Genomic DNA, 20,610 nt, shown 5'->3' with positions numbered 1-20,610 from the left:
TTATGGATATCACACATTCAACTAAATCTCATGCAGGCACCTCTGGGGGTCGTAAGGATTCTAATGCCTCCTCTGTTAAGCGGACCAAAAAAGACCCACCTTCCCCAGATAAATCTCCGCTGCCTCTCACCCTTGAGGACATCATGGAGGAACTGCGTCTTATCCGTCCCTTTATGACTGACACTGTCACCACACTCCAGAGGCTGGATGACAAATGGTCTAGTCTCGACACAAGACTTTCTGACGTGGAGCGGAGGATTGGTGATGCTCAAGATGTGGTCGCCAGAGTTGACACGCTCACTAAGGAAGTCAGTCAGCTTAAAAAGGTTACGGAGGATTTTGAAAATCGTAATAGGCGCAATAATCTTCGCATTTATGGTATTCCGGAGAATTCTGAAGGGTCAGACATGATCCATTTCTTGAAAACTCAAGTGCTTCAAATTGTTGGTCTCCCGAAGACCTCAGACTTCAACATACAACGTGCCCATCGGTTGGGGCCAAGGAATACATCTTCTACATCTAAACCTCGGGGAATCATAGCCTATTTCCTTCTATATTTCGATCTCATGACGATTCTCCAAGCCGCTAAACAACATAAGCAAATGCTTTGGTCTGGACATAAAATCTTTTTCACTCAGGATGTTTCCAGGCCTACTGCTTCTCGTCGGAGGGAGTTTTTGGACCTTCGTCCGCGTTGAGAGCCATGAATGCACGCTACGGTCTCATCCATCCCTGTTTTTTTAAAGTAACCTATAAAGACAGAACATACAGTTTTGAAGATCCTGCGGATTTGAAGAAATTCATCCACACTCACAAAGGAGAACTCATGGAATTAAGCAAACCATAGTTGTTTTGTCACTGTCTGAGCACTATGTCCTTTGTTAATTCTATTTTGAACCGTATTGTTTCACGTTTATGTCTCAGTTGTTCACTCCTTCTTTGTCTTGCAGGTCTTTTCCTTTCGGTGTTGTTGTCAAGGTCACCACTCGCATCGCTTTGTTGTCTATAATGTGCGTCTCATCCCGCTGCTGTCTCCCCCCTCTAGACGTCTGGTAAGTTTCTCTTTTTGTTCCGTTTGGCTACCTTACGTAATGTATTGCACTCCAAAATCTGTCTTATTCTTTTTTATAGTGGCTCGCTCTTTGTAGCCGTCTCCCCTTAGTTTGGTCGTCTTGCTCTTCGTTGCTCCCTCCCCACATTAATGTTTTATGTTTGGTTGTCCTTTGTGGCTGAAGTCCTATGGCTTTTCGCCATCCTTCTCTTGCTATTTCTTGGGGGACTCTGTCTCCCCTTGTCTTCCTTTCTATCTTTTCCTCCCTTCCCTTCCCTTCCCTTCCCTTCCTCTCCTTTCCTTTTTTTTTCCTTCAGTCCTTCTTCCCTTCCCTTCTCCTCCATTTTTTCTCTACTTTTCTGGCAACATTTACGATATTCACTCTACCCCATATATTCTTCTCTTCTATTGCAGCTTTTGGTACTCCTTTGTTCTTTTTTTCCATTTCTGTCATCAGGTCCGTGGGGGACAAGCGCTTTAAGTCTCTTGCCTTTGGTCTTTTTTTGTTATCTATATTGCTCCAATATTCCTTTTTATTCCTTTTCTCTTTTTCCACTCTGTTTTAAATTCTCTATCTCATTCTGCTTACACTTACTTTACTTCCAGGAATGAGAGGTTTTCGTGTTATTTCTTGGAATGTCAAAGGTATTCGAAATCCTGTTAAAAAACAGCGTGTTTTTTATCTCATTTGGCAAGGTTGAAATGTCATGTCGCATTGTTACAAGAAACGCATCTTAATTCACAGGATTTGTCTTACTTATGTAAACAATGGGTTGGGGAGGCCTTTTGCTCCCCGGCAGTAAACAACAAAAATGGTGTTATTATTCTATTTCACAAATCGTTGTCTGTTCAGCTCCAGAACAAGTTTCATGATAATTACGGTAGATGGTTGCTGTTAGATGTTATCATTAATGATACAAAAATTTCTTTTTGTAATGTTTACGGACCCAATGGTGTAGATTTAACTTTTTGGAAGGATTTTTCCATGCTTCTTTCTTCTCACGCTACTGAAGATTTAGTTCTTGGTGATGATTGCAATCAGCTTATGGACCCCTTCTTAGATCATAAATCCCTCGCCAGATATATACCGAATAAGATGCAAAAGTCCTTTTGTAAAGCTATTTCTTCCAGAGGCCTTATAGACTCATGGAGACTTTCCCACCCAGACACTTTAGAATTTTCTTTCTTCTCCCCAGTTCATGCATCACACTCCCGTATAGATTATATTTTTCTTACTCAGCACGCCCTTCAATTTATGACTAATTCAGAAATTGGCTCTATTTTAATATCTGACCATGCCCCTGTCATAGTTGACATGGATGTTCCTTCACCTACTCATTCCCCTGGGCGCTGGCGCTTTAACAATTCGCTACTCTTAGATACACAGTTTACTGAACAATTTAAGCTCTTTGCAGTAGATTTTTTCACCAATAACCTTCGCTCTACTTCTAAGTTTCATTTTATTTGGGATGCTTTTAAGGCCACGGCAAGGGGATTTATTATTGACTTTATATCCCGAAAAAAGAAAAAAGCCTTATCAATGTCTGCTACAATTCTTAAACAAATTAAAGATCTAGAGCATCTTTATTTTACTAAGAATACCTCAGAAACACTTTCCTCCCTTATTAAAGCTAAATTGCAATATAATAAGCACTCATGGGACTCAGCGTGTAATAACCTCCTTAATGTTCATGCCAAAATGTACGGGGGTCGTAATAAAGCTGGCAAGTCTCTCGCTAACTATCTCAAAATTAAAAAGCAAAAATCCAAAATAACAACTATTATTGACTCGCAGGGGAACCATCAATATACGGATGATAAAATCCTTGACTGTTTTGTCCAATATTATTCGACACTGTATACTCCAGAATCTGTCCCTTCTCAGGATCAAATTGATTCTTTTTTTCAGTCTCTTCCCAGGTCCCCGGACATTTCCACTGACCTTTCTTCTCTTGACGTCCCTCTCACAGACAACCAAATATTCAACGCTATTATTCTTCTTCCTAAAGATAAATTACCTGGTCCAGATGGATTTACGGTTCGTTTTTATTTACACTTTAAGGATATCCTATTACCGCATTTATTTTCTCTATACACCCATTTTCTTGCTCAAGGGTAATCCAAGGGCTCTTTTTTTACACAGGCAATGCTATGTTTGATCCCTAAAAAAGATAAAGATCCCTCCTGTTGTAAGAATTATCGACCTATTTCTTTAATCAATACTGACTGTAAAATTTATGCTAAAATCCTGGCCTCTCGTATTAATATAATCATTCCTAACCTTATTAATATCTACCAATCAGGCTTTGTTAAGGGTAGGTCCATCACAGATAATTCAAGAACTTTCCTTAACATCATTCACCTTGCCTCAAAGATGGAATCCCCGGTTGCTGCTATTACGCTGGATGCTGAGAAAGTGTTTGACAGAGTCTGCTGGGATTTCATGTTTGGTGCTCTGAGGTGGCACGGTTTTAGCCCCACCATTATTCGATATATTCAATTATTATACTCTGCCCCCTCTACTTCTATTTGGGTTAACGGTTCTCAATCTCACTATTTCCCTTTGCATAGAGGCACCAGACAGGGCTGTCCTCTATCCCCTCTTCTTTTTATTCTTGCGTTAGAACCCTTTTTAGAAAAAATCTGACGTTCTCCTTCATACACTGGCTTCATATATAAAAACATTGACATTAAGTTTACTGCTTATGCAGATGATATTTTACTTTATATTTCTAATCCGACTGCCTCTCTACCTTCTCTCTTTTCGTTGTTGCATGAATATTCTTCGGTTTCTGGCTACAAACTTAATGTTGATAAGTCTGAGGTCGTACCTCTTAACAAATTTTGCCTTCCCCACATGTTTCAGGATTCTGGCTTTGAATGGAATTCTGGTAATATCAAAGCCTCGGTATACTCTATGCCAACACCCTTAGAGAAACCATCAAGCTCAACCAAAAAGATATTCTTAAGAAGATTTCTTCCCTTATAGACAATTAGGTGCCGATCAGGATCCTGGAAAAATTTTCCCCGTACGACTCGTATCCGGTCTTTTTACCGTACGAATCAAACAAGTGCCGTACAAACTGCCAAGTACGATTCGCATGTAAAAACTCCATACGAGTCGCATTGGGAATAATTCCCCACACGTCCTCGGGTCGGAAAATGTGTCCGACACTTCCCCGGACGATTTACCGTACAAACGTGAAAAGTGAAGTCCGACCGCGCAAGTACGATCCATCCCCTGCGTCCGATGTCACAACCGTATGGAAAAAACACCGTCCGCACCGAACTCCCATTGCAACCATGGAGACGTAGCGCTGGGGGTACGCACCGTACATACACGGGTGGGGGTACGACTCGAACGTACACGGGTGTACATACACGGGGGGGTTCGACACGTACACGGGTGTACATACACGGGGGTTCGACACGTACACGGGTGTACATACACGGGGGGGGTTCGACACGTACATGGGTGTACATACACGGGTGGGGGTACGACTCGAACGTACACGGGTGTACATACATGGGGGTTCGACACGTTCACAGGTGTACATACACGGGGGTTCGACACGTACTCACGGGGGCTAGGGGGGGTTCGGCGCGTACTCACGGGGGCTGGGGGGGGTACGGCACGTACCGGGCCCCCTATTCTGGTCGTTTCGTGGCGTACTTCGCTTTTCCGGCACTTTTTGGGTGCCGTGAAAATATTGCCGTCCGGACTGCTGTCGGTTTGAATCGTACTTCCTGGGTCGTGAATGTCATGCCCCACGGTCCGCGGCTCCCGGCGCAGTAGTATTTAAGAACGCTTGAGACAAGGAAACGCGCTTAGCTTTCTTGTCTCGAGATTCGTTTCCGTCCCTAAGCTCAGGTGCCTGACTTCCGGTACCGCTGTTTCCTGTTTCCGGCTTTCGCGCTGGAGAACGAAGCCGGCTGCCTTACGCCGCGTCCTGCCATTCCTCGTATCACCCTGTTCCTGCCTGCTTCCAGACCTCTTCAAGCAGGGCGGACTTTGCTCCTTTTCCCCTTCGTAATCCGACGAGAGGTGCCACGGTAATTCTGTGTCGTTCTGGTATTTCAGAACTTCTCTTCCTTGTAAGTGCATGGGTTAAGAGTTGTGTGCTTATTAAGCACGTACTGTCCCTTCCTGCTAGGCATTCTCCAGTGCCTTCCAAGACATCGAGTTGGGGTCGTTCTCTGCTCATTTCTGCAGTTATATCCAGACCCTATTTCTTCCTTTTTCCCCCTATTTTGCCCCTCCTTATGTGACGCACTTCATTAGCTTCCACCATAAACCCGCTCTAGTGTGGTGTTTTCAGTCCTCTCATTCTCCTTCAATATCCTGGTACTCTCTGGGGTTTTGCGTGAATCACTGCGTTGATGATCTTCTCGACAGATACAAGGTAAAAGCGCTTTTGCGCCACATGTTCCTTCATGTACTGTATGATAGCTAAAGTGATCTCAGTGGGTATGTAGATTTGTTCTGACATATTGTATATCTATTTCAGTAGACTACCTTCCACAGTGGTTATCAGGCATACAGAGTCCAGGGAGTTGCTACTTCCCCACACCTTCCTACGGGGTAAGCAGACAGTAGAGTGAAATTAGGCGTGGGGTTGGTTTATTCCATGGTTCTTACTTCATGCTAACAGCGTGTTCTCCTTCGTACAGGATCTTACTGTGAGCCCTTGAAGCCTTCTCCTTGCCTACTTAGAAAACACGACACAGGGGTAGGTGCAGTCAAGGGCGGAGTTGTACACAGGGAGTTGGTTGTATGTGGCAGTGTTTACATAGTAGTATTTGTCTTACAGGGTGTATGCCAGGTGTAGGTCTCCTTTCCTGAGGAACCGGACGACGGTGACCCAAAGAAGTGCAACCCTCCTTCCCTTGTTTTGTTTCCCTGTTTTCCCTAGCGAGTCTTCTGAGTCTCTAGAGTCTGATAGAGTCGGAAGACCGTTGGGGAAGGCTGAGGACTTCGCTTCAGGTTCCTGACGCTCCTGCGGAACAGCAAACAGTCATTACAGAACGCTAAGCCCTAGTGGTGTGTTCTGCCCGAGCGTCATGGAACTAGGAGCTGTCTCCCTAGCCGATGTAGCCGGCATGATAGGGAACTTGCAGTTAGAAACTCAGGCCTTGGCGGCGAGAGTGGATGCTCTTCAGCGTCATCACGCTGGAGCAGCTTCAGGTGGAAGTTCGGATGTTACGCCACCAATTATTCAGGTCACCACGCCTCCTTCCATTCCTTTAGCACCACCAGAGAGGTTCTCGGGGGATGCTGCACGTTGTGCCGCGTTCCTGAGCCAGTGCCAATTACACTTCTCTTGTAAGAGTACTTGTTTTCCCTCTGATCAATCACGGGTAGCTTTTATGATTTCGTATTTGAGCGGCCCCGCAGCAGATTGGGCCATCCCCTTGGTCGACCGAAATGACCCTTTGCTGCATGATCATTCAGCCTTTAAAAGGGAGTTCCGTAAATTGTTCGATCGGCACACATACACTCACTCTGCGGATACTGAGTTGTTAGCACTCAAGCAGGGCAATCATGACTTAGTGCAATACATCACGTCCTTTCGTAGACTAGTGGTGGAATCTAACTGGCCAGAAGAAAAGCGTTGCACTCTCTTCTATAGGGGACTACGTGATGATTTGAAAGATGCTCTTTCTCAAATTGTAGAATTACCTGAGGCATGTGGGGAACTCATCGATTTGGTAGTCAAGATTGAACATAGGCTGCAAGAGAGAAAGCAGGAAAAGGGAAAGGTAGAACACCGATATGTGCCTTCTAGGGAAAAGAAGAGTGAACCTCCCAAAGCCGCAGTTGAGAGTGAGCCCATGCAAATTGGGGTGTTGAAGGGTCCCTTGACACCGGAATAAAGACAGAGAAGGCGCGCTAATAGACTCTGTTTGTATTGTGGGAAAGCCGGTCATTTTTTGAGGTCCTGTCCGATCAAACCCCCTCTGTCGGATAAGGCGGGAAACTAAGGAGCCCGGGGACCTGTGAGACAAGGATCCCGGGTGGTTCAGATGGTATTGTCTCTTCTGTTCACCCAGCTAATCCCAGTACACATCTCTACGTATCCGCCTTGCTATCCTCCGCACACATTGGGTTGCAGGTGGCAATAATGATTGATTCTGGTGCTTCAGGGAATTATATGGACTCAGAGTGGGCTAGAGAAAATCTGATACCCCGTAGAAGGAAAGATGCAGTAAACAGGGTCACTACCATTGACGGGCGTCCCCTTGTCTCAGGGCCAGTCACTCATCACACAATCATGCTACACATGGTTATAGACCCCGGCCATCAAGAAGAAATAGAGTTTGATTTGATTTGTTCTCCTCAGATCCCTGTGTTATTGGGCATACCATGGTTAAAACGTCATAACCCTATCATAGACTGGGAGAAATCCACCCTTATGTTTCGTTCTCGTCAGGAACAAGACGTAGGGATAGCAAGCACTCATGTCACTAGTGAGGCGAACGAATCAGAAGTCGTTCCCGCGTTGCCCTCCTCTTACCAGGATTTAGCTACCGTGTTTGACCCCAAAGAGGCGGAAGTCCTTCCCCCACATAGGGCATATGACTGCCGGATAGATTTAGAACTGGGAGCCAGAATACCCTGCAGTAGGGTGTATTCCCTTACTGAAAAAGAGAACATCTATTTGAGAGAATACCTTGATACCATGTCGGAGAAGGGATTTATCCGCCCTTCACGCTCTCCTGCCTCTTCTTCCTTATTTTTCATCCCCAAACGTGAAGGGGGCCTCCGCTGCTGTATAGATTACAGGAAATTGAATCTTGTCACCATTAAGAACCGGTACCCTCTGCCCCTGATTGCCTCCCTCCTTGACAGAGTACGTGGTGCCCAGTTCTTCACGAAATTGGATCTGCGTGGCGCCTATCACCTAGTGCGTGTCAGGGAGGGAGACGAGTGGAAGACTGCATTTTGTACTAAGTATGGATTATTCAAATACCTTGTGATGCCCTTTGGGCTTTGTAATGCTCCAGCAGCGTTCCAGTTTTTTATTAATGAGGTGCTCCGTGATATGCTTGATGATTACGTGATCGCTTACATTGACGATCTATTGATTTTTTCATCATCTATGTCTGACCATGTTCTTCATGTGCGAAAGGTGCTGGAACGCCTTCGTGATAATCAGCTATACTGTAAGTTGGAAAAGTGCACCTTTCACACACAAGAGGTGCCTTTTTTAGGGTTTGTTGTATCCCCATGGGGCCTAGCTATGGATCCCGGCAAGGTGAAGGCAGTGCTTTCTTGGCCTGCGCCATGTTCGGTTAAAGAATTGCAGAGCTTTCTGGGCTTTGCCAATTTCTATAGACGTTTTATACGAGATTTTTCGGAATTGGCAAGTCCACTGACCGCTTTGTTGAGAAAAGGTGTTCTATTTGACTGGTCTAGGGAAGCAGAGGATGCTTTTCAAAGACTGCGATTGGCCTTCACGAGAGCTCCCATCCTACGTCATCCGGATCGGGCTTTGCCCTATGTGGTGGAAGTGGACGCTTCTCAAGTGGCAGTAGGAGGTGTCCTTAGTCAAACGGACCCTGTTTTAGGACACTGTCTTCCAGTAGCCTATTTCTCGCACAAGTATACATCTGCGGAATACAATTATGCAGTGGGGGACAAGGAACTCCTTGCGATAAAAAAGGCTTTTGAGGAATGGAGACAGTATCTTTTGGGTGCACGTTTTCCAGCTACTGTGTACACAGACCACCGCAATCTCCAGTACCTAAAATCAGCTAAAGCATTATCAATGAGACAACTACGTTGGTCTCAGTTCTTTGGGGAATATGACTTTACCATTCAATATAGGCCTGGGAGAAGGAATGGCAAAGCTGATGCCTTATCGCGCCTAGGTTTCACACAACCAGAAGAGCCCATAGAAATACCAAATATCATACCCACAAACGCTATTGTAGGGGGGTGTTCACTGAAGATGAGTTCTGTAACAGGATTCGACTGGCTCAATCCTCAGACAAGATGCATGAGGTGGTGGGCTCCCACGAGACAGTGGTAAACGATGGGTATGTCTGTATTCACGGTGGGGTGGTGTTGCCTACACTCGAGTTACAAGAACAGGTTATGAAATGGTATCATACCCGTCCTTTGGCCGGTCATCCAGGCATAAAGAAAACCACCAAGACGATTCGTGAACGGTTTTGGTGGCCTAACATGTCAAAGGATATTGAGTCTTATGTCAAGGTTTGTTCTACATGTGCCCAAACCAAGGTGTCCCGCCAAAGTCCTGTGGGTCTCCTCTTACCGTTGGCCTCCCCGCCAGGTCCCTGGCACACGGTTTAACTTGATTTCATAGTGGAGTTGCCTGTTACCAGGAGAAAAAACAATACTGTCTTAGTGGTGGTTGATCTATTCACGAAAACTGCTCACTTCGTCCCTTTGAATGGATTGCCCACCGCCATAGAACTGGCCTCGGTATTTTTACATCAGGTGGTGCGGCTTCATGGATTCCCTTCTGTTTTGGTTTCCGATAGGGGGGCCCAGTTCGTGTCTAGGTTCTGGAGGGGCTTATGTTCATTGCTTCAAATAGACGTCAGATTGTCTTCCAGCCATCATCCTCAGTCCGACGGGGCAAACTGAGAGAGTTAACCAATGTTTCGAGCAGTACATCAGAAACCAGGTCTTGCATTCCCCGTCGGATTGGGATGAGTGGGTGTGGCTGGCAGAGATAGCGTATAACAATAGCCCACATTCTTCCATCAAGCACTCTCCTTTCTTTTGTTCAGCAGGGTTTCACCCTAAGTTATTGCCATCCGGGTGTTCTCTTAACAGTCCTATTCCAGCAGCAGACCATCTGGTACTTAAACTGGTAAACCTGCACAAAGTGACTTTGGAGACTCTTGATATGGCAAAAGTGAGTTACAAGGAGGGGGCAGATGTACATAGAAGATTGGAGCCCATCTATGCACCGGGGGATAGGGTGTGGCTTTCCACCAAACATTTGATGCTCAGTGGTTCACGCAAGTTCAATCCCAAATATATAGGCCCCCTACAGAGTCCTAAAGGTGATTAACCCGGTGGCCCTGAGATTAGAGTTGCCTGCCTCCTTCAGGATTCACCCTGTTTTTCACGTCTCATTGCTCAAACCAGTTGAGCCAGGCACTTCTGTACCAAAAAGGCCCGCGCCTATTGTCATCCAGGGTAGCGAGGAATATGAAGTGGAGTCTGTTGTGGATTCCCGTATGGTGGGGAGAACTCTCCAATACCTATTGCACTGGAAGGGGTATGGTGTGGAGGAACGGACGTGGGAACCGGCTAGTGCAGTGCACGCTCCTCGGTTGATCCGTCTCTTTCATCAACGATACCCTGATAAATCCAAACTGTCGGGGGGACTTTGTGGGGGGAGTGTGCTGTCATGCCCCACGGTCCGCGGCTCCCGGCGCAGTAGTATTTAAGAACGCTCTAGACAAGGAAACGCGCTTAGCGTTCTTGTCTCGAGATTCGTTTCCGTCCCTAAGCTCAGGTGGCTGACTTCCGGTACCGCTGTTTCCTGTTTCCGGCTTTCGCGCTGGAGAACGAAGCCAGCTGCCTTACGCCGCGTCCTGCCATTCCTCGTATCAGCCTGTTCCTGCCTGCTTCCAGACCTCTTCAAGCAGGGCGGACTTTGCTCCTTTTCCCCTTCGTAATCCGACGAGAGGTGCCACGGTAATTCTGTGTCGTTCTGGTATTTCAGAACTTCTCTTCCTTGTAAGTGCATGGGTTAAGAGTTGTGTGCTTATTAAGCACGTACTGTCCCTTCCTGCTAGGCATTCTCCAGTGCCTTCCAAGACATCGAGTTGGGGTCGTTCTCTGCTCATTTCTGCAGTTATATCCAGACCCTATTTCTTCCTTTTTCCCCCTATTTTGCCCCTCCTTATGTGACGCACTTCATTAGCTTCCACCGTAAACCCGCTCTAGTGTGGTGTTTTCAGTCCTCTCATTCTCCTTCAATATCCTGGTACTCTCTGGGGTTTTGCGTGAATCACTGTGTTGATGATCTTCTCGACAGATACAAGGTAAAAGCGCTTTTGCGCCACATGTTCCTTCATGTACTGTATGATAGCTAAAGTGATCTCAGTGGGTATGTAGATTTGTTCTGACATACTGTATATCTATTTCAGTAGACTACCTTCCACAGTGGTTATCAGGCATACAGAGTCCAGGGAGTTGCTACTTCCTCCACACCTTCCTACGGGGTAAGCAGACAGTAGAGTGAAATTAGGCGTGGGTTGGTTTATTCCATGGTTCTTACTTCATGCTAACAGCGTGTTCTCCTTCGTACAGGATCTTACTGTGAGCCCTTGAAGCCTTCTCCTTGCCTACTTAGAAAACACGACACAGGGGTAGGTGCAGTCAAGGGCGGAGTTGTACACAGGGAGTTGGTTGTATGTGGCAGTGTTTACATAGTAGTATTTGTCTTACAGGGTGTATGCCAGGTGTAGGTCTCCTTTCCTGAGGAACCGGACGACGGTGACCCAAAGAAGTGCAACCCTCCTTCCCTTGTTTTGTTTCCCTGTTTTCCCTAGCGAGTCTTCTGAGTCTCTAGAGTCTGATAGAGTCGGAAGACCGTTGGGGAAGGCTGAGGACTTCGCTTCAGGTTCCTGACGCTCCTGCGGAACAGCAAACAGTCATTACAGTGAAACGCTGCCTGACAGCGTCCAGACATGACGTTGGAGCATTCCTGGATCACATTCGTATGTATATTTTCGTCGGGCGGTGTTTTGTACGATTCGTACGGAAATGGTGTTTCCGTGTGAATCGTACTTCCATGTTTGTAAAGTTTTACAACCGGGTACGAGTCGGACGGAGAAAACGCTCCGACCGACGGTTCGTACCCGGTTTTTCCAGGATTGTAATCGGCACCTTGGTCTCCCCTTTTTCTATCCTGGTGGGGAAGGCTCGCCACTATCAAAATGATGCTTCTTCTCATTGTAAATGTTTATCTTTCTATGCTTCCTGTCTCCCTTCCACTCTACTTTTTTAAAACCATAAATCGCATCTTTACCTCGTTTTTGTGGAACAATCGCAAAGCTAGGATCTCCATTTCCCGTCTTCAGCATCCCAAAGATTTAGGCGGTGTTAATTTTCCCAACCTTGCTCGTTTTCACTCTGCCTTTACTTTGAAACAAATTTGGCCATTTTTATCTGATTCATCTGACACCCCTCCAACAGCCTGGAGTTCCATAGAACTTGCGCAAATTTCACCCTTCTCCTTCAACACAGCTATTCGTTTATCTCAGCCTCCACAGCGCTTTCTTTCCCCTATCTTCAAACACTCCAGAACACTTGCTCTTTCGGTGTTTCGCTCATCTCTTTCACAGTCAGAGTTTCTCTTCTCAACTCCAATTTGGTATCACAAATCCATAAAGATAAACAATCGAGCACTTTTTTGGAAAGAATAGATTGATAAAGGTATTATCACTTTCAATCATCTACTAGCTAATGACTCCTCACGTGACTTATCTGATATTCGTTCTTCCTTTCACCTTTCTAACACATACTCTTCTCAATACCCCTTACTTAAACAATCCTTATCCTTTATTATTTCTCAAGTCGCTTCTCTATCCCCTACTGACACGAATCCTTCCTCATCTCTACCAGATTTTTCTCTTCCTCTCAAGGCTGCGACTATATATAAACTACTTTCCTGCCCCTCTGCTGTAAGGACCAAATCCAAACTTGAACTCTCCTGGGAAAAGGATCTAGCTCAAGAGTTTTCCCCTCAGGTTTGGAATTCTCTATGGTCTAGGATACATACCGTCTCCCACTCCGCTAGCACCACACAGACTTTGTACTACTTTTATAATAGACTTTTTTACACTCCATCAGACTTGCATAATTTCAAATTGTCTGATTCCAAAAAATGCTGGTCCTGCTCACACATCAACAGTGATTTTTTTCATATGTTTTTTCACTGCCCGTTGCTTAAATCTCTCTGGTCTCGCATCTGGTTAAAATTAAATGAAATATTAGCTACTAACCACTCATTTGAGATTGCCCACATCTTTTTGGGTGGTGCCTCACCTATATGGAACGCTCAGTGTAATGCACGTAAATTTATAGATTTATATATAGCTATTTCTTTACAGATAATCACTATAAATTCGAAAGACACTTCAAAAATTTCATATAACGCTTGGTGGCATTTACTGTGTCATCATCATAGGCTCGATCGTGCTTTTGCTACCACTGTACCTCTTTTGATCAAAAAAGATTAGTTATGGTTGCCTCTAACTAATTTTCTTTCTCAAAATGCCCCTAGATGATCTTGTTTTTGTACCTCTTTTTTTTTACTTATAGTTGCTATTTAGTTTCTCTCATATAAATATATTTTTGCTTATGTTATTTATAAGATACATCACTTGGTATGTTGAATATTCCCCCCCCTTTCCCTACCTTCCTTTCCTTTGTTTTCCTTTTGCCTTCCCTTGCATATCAATGATAATATCCTCAAAAAACAACAAAAAAAAGCTTTTTCCCTTAGTATATTCTCTAGTTGCGTCTGGCATTCCTTAAACTTTGTAAGAATTCTATTGTTTTTACCATTTATGGTATTGCCTATTGATCTTATTTTGTACTAATGTTTTACTTGGTCTATTATATTCAATAAAGCTTTCTAAACTAAAGTAGAGCACAGCGTTAAAGTAGAGCACCACAATGTCACACCTGTCCACATGCGAGCACCACAAGCACATAAAGCACCACAAGCTCATGTCTGCATACAGCATCTCAAGCACATAAAGCTCATGTCATCGTATTCATAGTATTCATTTAAAGGGTACTGATTACGTCACCACACAACATAGTTGTAGCATTAAAGTAAAGCCCAGCGTTAAGGTAGAGCACCCCAATGTCACACCTGTTCACACCTGTGTGTACATCACCACAATGTCACTGCGCACAGATTACGTCACCACATTACGTCACCACACGTCATAGTTGTAGCGTTAAAGTAGAGCCCAGCGTTAAGGTAGAGCACCCCAATGTCACACCTGTTCACACCTGTGTGTATGTCACCACAATGTCACTGCGCACAGCATCTCAAGCACATAAAGCTCATGTCATCGTATTCATGCATCTCAAGCACATAAAGCTGTTATCCCATCACATCAATTACGTCACCACAATGTCACTGCGCGCACATAAAGTTCATGTCATCGTATTCATGTCAGGCCCATCACATCAATTACGTCACCACACGTCACCACAATGTCACTGCGCACAGCATCTCAAGCATGTCAGGTAAACGCGTTGGAATTGCACGCGATGTGGAAGACCCTGTGATGTAACAGGATGCGTTGTGGAGACGTTCTATGTAAACGTTTCCGCGATGTAAAATGTGCGTTGTAATGCAACCGCGATGTGCGGTCATCGTTGTAAAGGGTGTTCGCCCCCAAAACAGTCATGCGCAATTTCTCTGTTCTCCATGCAGGCTGCATTACAGCCTGCGTGGACAACATGTCCAGGCCCCCATTCCCTGGTTGAGCGTTGAATCAGGATGCTCAAAACCAATCACAACACTGCATTGCAGTGTTGTGATCGTTCATGGGAGCCTGGGTGCTTACCAATCACAACACTGCATTGCAGCATTGTGATTGGTCAGGGGAGCCTGGCTGTTTTACCTGGCTTCCTGTTCCTCAAGTCCCACGAGAAGAGCAGGAGCAGAGATGCGGGACCCGGCGGCAAGGTAAGTGTACATGTTCAACCAATGGATACAGGCAGCATGATCCAGTGGCATTATCCCACAGCACCTTAAGTCCCTCATGGGTGAAGCAGTTGCGTTTTACAAAACCTGATTGAATGATACAGCAGTTTGTTAAAATGTATCTGCAGTGCGCAATTTCTATCAGAGATTGCACGTGGGGGCATCACTATTCATTGTTTTACTCATCAGATTTAGACTCGGAACAAGAGCGAGAAAGGCAGGAAAGGATGAAAAAAGGAGGAAGAGAAAGAATAGAAAACATTGACAAAGGCAGAAAGTGGGGATGAAAAAGAACTGGCAAGAGTGAGATAAAGAAGCAAGAAGAAAGGGGCATGGGTTGGAATAAAAATTAGGAAGCCTTGGTATTCGGCAACCCGGGCGCTAGGTAGCACTGGTGGTGATTTTTTTTTAAAATGTGACCACTGCACTCATTTTATTAATATTAGCATTTTTTTCTAAATGACGCCCTATGTATCAAAGGTACGCTCCTGGTCTGGATATTTCTCTATCCAACCCCACGCCATCATTTGCTCTCGTGCGCGATATGGTGATAGGCTTTATTTGGGACTGATTGTATGCTGCTTACAGGATAACCGAATCTTTTCGAACAAGACGCGTTATTCATTTCAGCCAAAATTAGTTCAGACGAAACGAAGGCAACTTCAGACCTCGAATGCGCCCATTCAGCAAGCAGCCATCACCTGTTTCAGAGCACACTCCAGCATCTTTCAGAATAAGAAAGGAGCGCAGTACGCGAAACCCACAAAAATCGGTTTAGTGGAAGTACAATGGTAGTCTTTGTTCATCACAGCAGCGCTTTTAACGCCGTGGGGTCCCTTTTCCTCATCCGCGTCATATACAAGTCCATTAGGCATGGATTTGCCATACCTCGGTTGTTACAGTTCCCATTATGATGTAATTACCTTTAATCTGCTTCTCTGGGGCCAGCAGTTTAATTATTGTTAGGCGGTTACGGGGGATTTTTCGACCTTTTAGAACCCCCTCCGGGGAGCTACCTGATTGCGCTCATCAAAGGAGCGTCAACAATGCGCGCGCCGCCGTTCTAGGTGCCTCGGGCGGGATGCTCGCGCCAGGACCTGCGACTGAGCAGATGCTGTGGGGGCGGGGCGCTTGATGCACACCGCGCGTTTGTAACTCAGCCTAGTGCATGCGTCCCCGCCATTGTTTAAGGAATTATCATGCCAATATTTACAGACAGGGAAAATTGATTTTCCTCACGGAATAACAGTGAATGTCAGGCGGTAGACAGTTAACCTAAAGCCTCTTTGGCTTAAAAATTGGACTCCAACCTCTTGAATCTAATATGGGCAATCCAAGACACCAAGGAGCATTGTGACCTTTAGGAGAAAGAGTCCGAAAAGCAAGTTACTTAATAAAAAGGTCTTGAAACTCCAGGTGTCTTGCAATATTATTTTAATGTATAGTTGGGAAAGAATTTGGGGGCATATCAACAACGAGGCGATAGAAAATTATCGCCGCATTTGCGGCCGTCTTCGGCCCAGTGGCGTAACGATAAATGAGGGGGCCCCCCTGAAAGGTACGTGGAGGGGCCCCCTCCGGACTCTTTCAGGAGCTCCTCGGCTGAAGTGCAGTGCTGAGGGGGCCCCCTGAAGCTTGGGGCCCTTCCACACTGCGGGGGATGCGGGGGCCTGTGTTACGCCCCTGCTTCGGCCAAAAAGCGGCGATCATTTTATCGCCTAATTAGCAAGGTCACGCGAATGCGTGAAACCTTGCTTTAGCATACGAAATCTTAACGCCCAGCTTTGCATCTCTAATGAGATGCAAAGTGGGCGTTCCTGACTTGACATGACAGGAGAAATGTCGCTAAGCAACATTTCTCCTATCATCAAGCCCCACGCTATGAAGCATAGCTGCAGGAAAAGTAGCGATAACCTCTAATGAGATGCAAAGTGGGCGTTCCTGACTTGACATGACAGGAGAAATGTCGCTAAGCAACATTTCTCCTATCATCAAGCCCCACGCTATGAAGCATAGCTGCAGGAAAAGTAGCGATAACCTCTGTTATCGCTACTTTCCTTACGCCTGCTTCAGGACTGACTTAGCCATGATATCCTATGGAAGGTGGATATCAAGGCTAAGTTTGTGAGTCCCTATCAACAAGCTAACGCCACATTTTGTGAGATTATCGCTGGTTTTCCAGCGATAATCTCACGTTAGGCAGTTAGCGCTAGGATTTTTATCGCTTTTGAGATAAGCGTTGCTAATAGCACGCTATCTCAGCGATAAAAATCCACGATAGCCTGCGATAATTATCCTAGCGCTAAGTGCGCTTAGCGATAATTATCGCCGGTTGTTGTTGATATGCCCCATAGGGGCGTATTATCAAGACCAGCGATAAAATTATCGCCGGTTTAGCTGCAGAAAACTGCAGCTAAAATGGCGATAATGGGCTTGATAATATGCTCTATGGAATTCCAATTGAAGCCCATGTTAGATGTGAAGGACATCTAACCTGAGCTTCAATTGTAATTCCATCAAGCCCATTATCGCCGTGTTAGCGGCAGTTTTCTGCCGCTAAACCGGCGATAATGTTATCGCCGGTCTTGATAATATGCCCCATATTCTTTATAATGAACGGTTGCAGAATAACTCTCCCCAAAGCTGTATGGAACTCTGGGGACCTGATGTCCAAAGCCCGACTTTGCCATCCGGATTTATTTTGTCCTCCACAAATGTACTTTATCTTTTTATAAAAGAAATAGAAATAAATTACAAAATGTAGAATGAGCTCTTTTGAGCCGACATTCACCTATTTGTACATAGTTAAGTACAAATATTATTGAGAAATGCTGTTCCCTCTGATTTGATAAAGGTGACACACATTTTTAAACCTGCCTCACAACCTACATCATCCTTTTCACTGACCCAACCTATTTGCAGATACATGCTACGTCATGCACTACTGGACGCACATAAGGGGCCTCATTACGATGTCGGGCGGACTTACCAACACTGTAGCGGTCTGGAACCGACCGACCATAGGATGGCGGTTCCGACCGCTGGATTTGGATGTGACCGGCCTATGGGCGGTCGGAAACATCCATTTCCCAATGGCAGCTTCAGCGGCGGGCGGAAAAGGCACACAGCACAAGCAGCCACTGGGAAATGGATGTTTTTAAACATCCCTGCACCGTGTGGCAGGCACCTCAAGGTGATGGATCTCTATTTCAATCAGTGACACAGTGGAAAGAAAACTGGCAAAAATGTTCAAACCAGTCCCAAGCCTTTTTTACTCCCACTGTGCCTACCACGATAAACCCCAGTGCGATAGTTATCCTAATACGTCGATCGGACTAAGATCTACAATGTCGGGTGGAAAGCCTGCGACAGCTGGTGGAGGCTTTCCACCTGATATCGTGACGAGGCCCTTAGTGTTTGTTTTCCACTGTATTCTTTCAAAGTCAGATGGGAAGCACACATAACACAGAGCATGCTTCTAAAAGATATAGGGCCTGGTTTATTGTTTTTCAGGTTGGCTGCCAAACGGCTGGAGACGCAGAGGCCTGCCTTCGTTCGCTCAGTAGCGGCAGCCCTACTCACTTTATTGTTTTCTAAAAAAACAGGAGGCTGACTGATCTCTATGTCAATCAGTGCCACAGTGGAAATAAAACTGGCAAAAATGTTCAAACCAGTCCCAAGCCTTTTTTCTCTCCCCGCTCTTCACTCCCACTGTGCCTACCACGATAAACCCCAGTACGATAGAAGCCGCGGGCACTTAAACAACAGCCTCCAAAGACTCTATGCTGTCCAGCCACTCCCTGGAAAAGCCCATAACCAATTAGTTAAATGGCCAATGCTGCCAATTCAGAGCCTAGTAAAGTTTTTTTAGAGGTACTACAATTAGGTCTACCACTATAGAATATCCCTGAATTCCAGAACATCACAAACTCTGAGTTCACTGTTAAGTGGAATATGAAAATAGAATAGAAAATCGAAAAAAGTGATGTTCGCAAAAATGATTAATTTTTGTTTGTAAATCTAATGGCCTTGTATCATTACTCACTTCAGCTCACCGAGTCAAGTGGGTGTTGCAATGCCAGGATGGACAACAACGTTTTCAGGGCTTTTTAACAATAGGAGCAAACCCTTTTAAATCCTTCTGGGACGGCCACTGCTTGGATGAAATTCTCACATCAGGTGATTGGTCCATTAATACAACTTTCAGAATTTTTTTTATTGCAAGGTGGTAGCACATGCTTCTATAACTATTGTATATATGTTTTAAATAATCTTTATATAAGTTTTAAATTGTGAGAACTTCTAGAATAGAAGTTCTTTTCATGAAGTAAAGGTTGCACATCAAAATATTCACAACCTGGTTTACCCTAGGTCAGTGGAAAGTCACCTAAGAACATGTTGGGTCACTGAGGGGAGGTCGGAAGAGTCGTGCTGGAGCACTAGCTGGGCTATCAAAGGCCTATCTACCCTGAGGTCCTTCTTCATATGGTCCCAAACTTGCGACCAAAAGGCCCTCAGCCGGTCTCATTCCCATAAAATGTAAACTATATCACTGTCCGTTAAGCCACATCTCCAACAAAGAGAATCCACACTAGGGGGCCGATTTCGTTCGTGGAGAAACCGGGTACGAATCGTCGGACGGAGCGTTTTCTCCGTCCGACTCGTACCCGGTAAAAACACCATACAAACATGCAAGTACGATTCGTACGGAAACACCATTTCCGTACGAATCGTACAAAACACCGACCGACACAAAAATACATCCGAATGTGATCCGGGACAGCGCATACGCGACATGCGGTTGGAGTTAGGCAGCCTTTTACGTACCAGCAAGTACGATTCGTACCGACAGCACTCCGGACGGCAATATTTTTACGGCACCCAAAAAGTGCCGGAAAAGACAAGTACGCCGTGAAGCGTGAGGAAAAAGGGGGCCCGGTACACGCTGAACATCCCCCCCAGCCCCCCGCGGATGCACGCGCTGGACCCCCAGCCCCCCCGCAGATGTACGCGCTGGACCCCCAGCCCCCCCGCGGATGTACGTGCCGGACCCCCAGCCCCCCACAGACGGATGCGCCGGACCCCCAGCCCCCCCGCGGACAGATGTGCCGGACCCCCAGCCCCCCCCGCGGATGGACGCGCCGGACCCCCAGACCCCCCGCGGATGGACGCGCCGGACCCTCAGCACCCCGCGGATGTACGCGCCGGACCCCCAGCCCTGTATGTACGGTGCGGACCCCCACTCCCCCGTATGTACGGTGCTGACCCCCACCCCCGTATGTACGGTGCGGACCCCCACCCCCATATGTACGGTGCGGACACCCACCCCCGTATGTACGGCGCAGACCCCCACCCCCGTATGTACGGCGCGGACCCCCACCCCCGAATGTACGGTGCGGACCCCCACCCCCGTATGTACGGCGTGGACCCCCACCCCCGTATGTACGGTGTGGACCCCCACCCCCGTATGTACGGTGCGGACCCCCACCCCCGTATGTACGGTGCGGACCCCCACCCCCGTATGTATGGCGCGGACCCCCACCCCCGTATGTACGGCACGGACCCCCACCCCCGTATGTTCAGCGCGGACCCCCACCCCCATATGTACGGCGCGGACCCCCACCCCCGTATGTACGGTGCGGACCCCCACCCCGTATGTACGGCGTGGACCCCCACCCCCGTATGTACGGTGCAGACCCCCACCCCCGTATGTACGGTGCGGACCCCCACCCCCGTATGTACGGCGCGGACCCCCACCCCCGTATGTACGGTGCGGACCCCCACCCCCGTATGTACGGCATGACCCCCACCCCTGTATGGACGGCGCGGACCCCCACCCCC

This window comes from Triturus cristatus, chromosome 7 (assembly GCF_964204655.1).
Source record: "Triturus cristatus chromosome 7, aTriCri1.1, whole genome shotgun sequence".
Classification (NCBI taxonomy): Eukaryota; Metazoa; Chordata; class Amphibia; order Caudata; family Salamandridae; genus Triturus; species Triturus cristatus.
Note: the sequence above shows the minus strand (reverse complement) of the source record.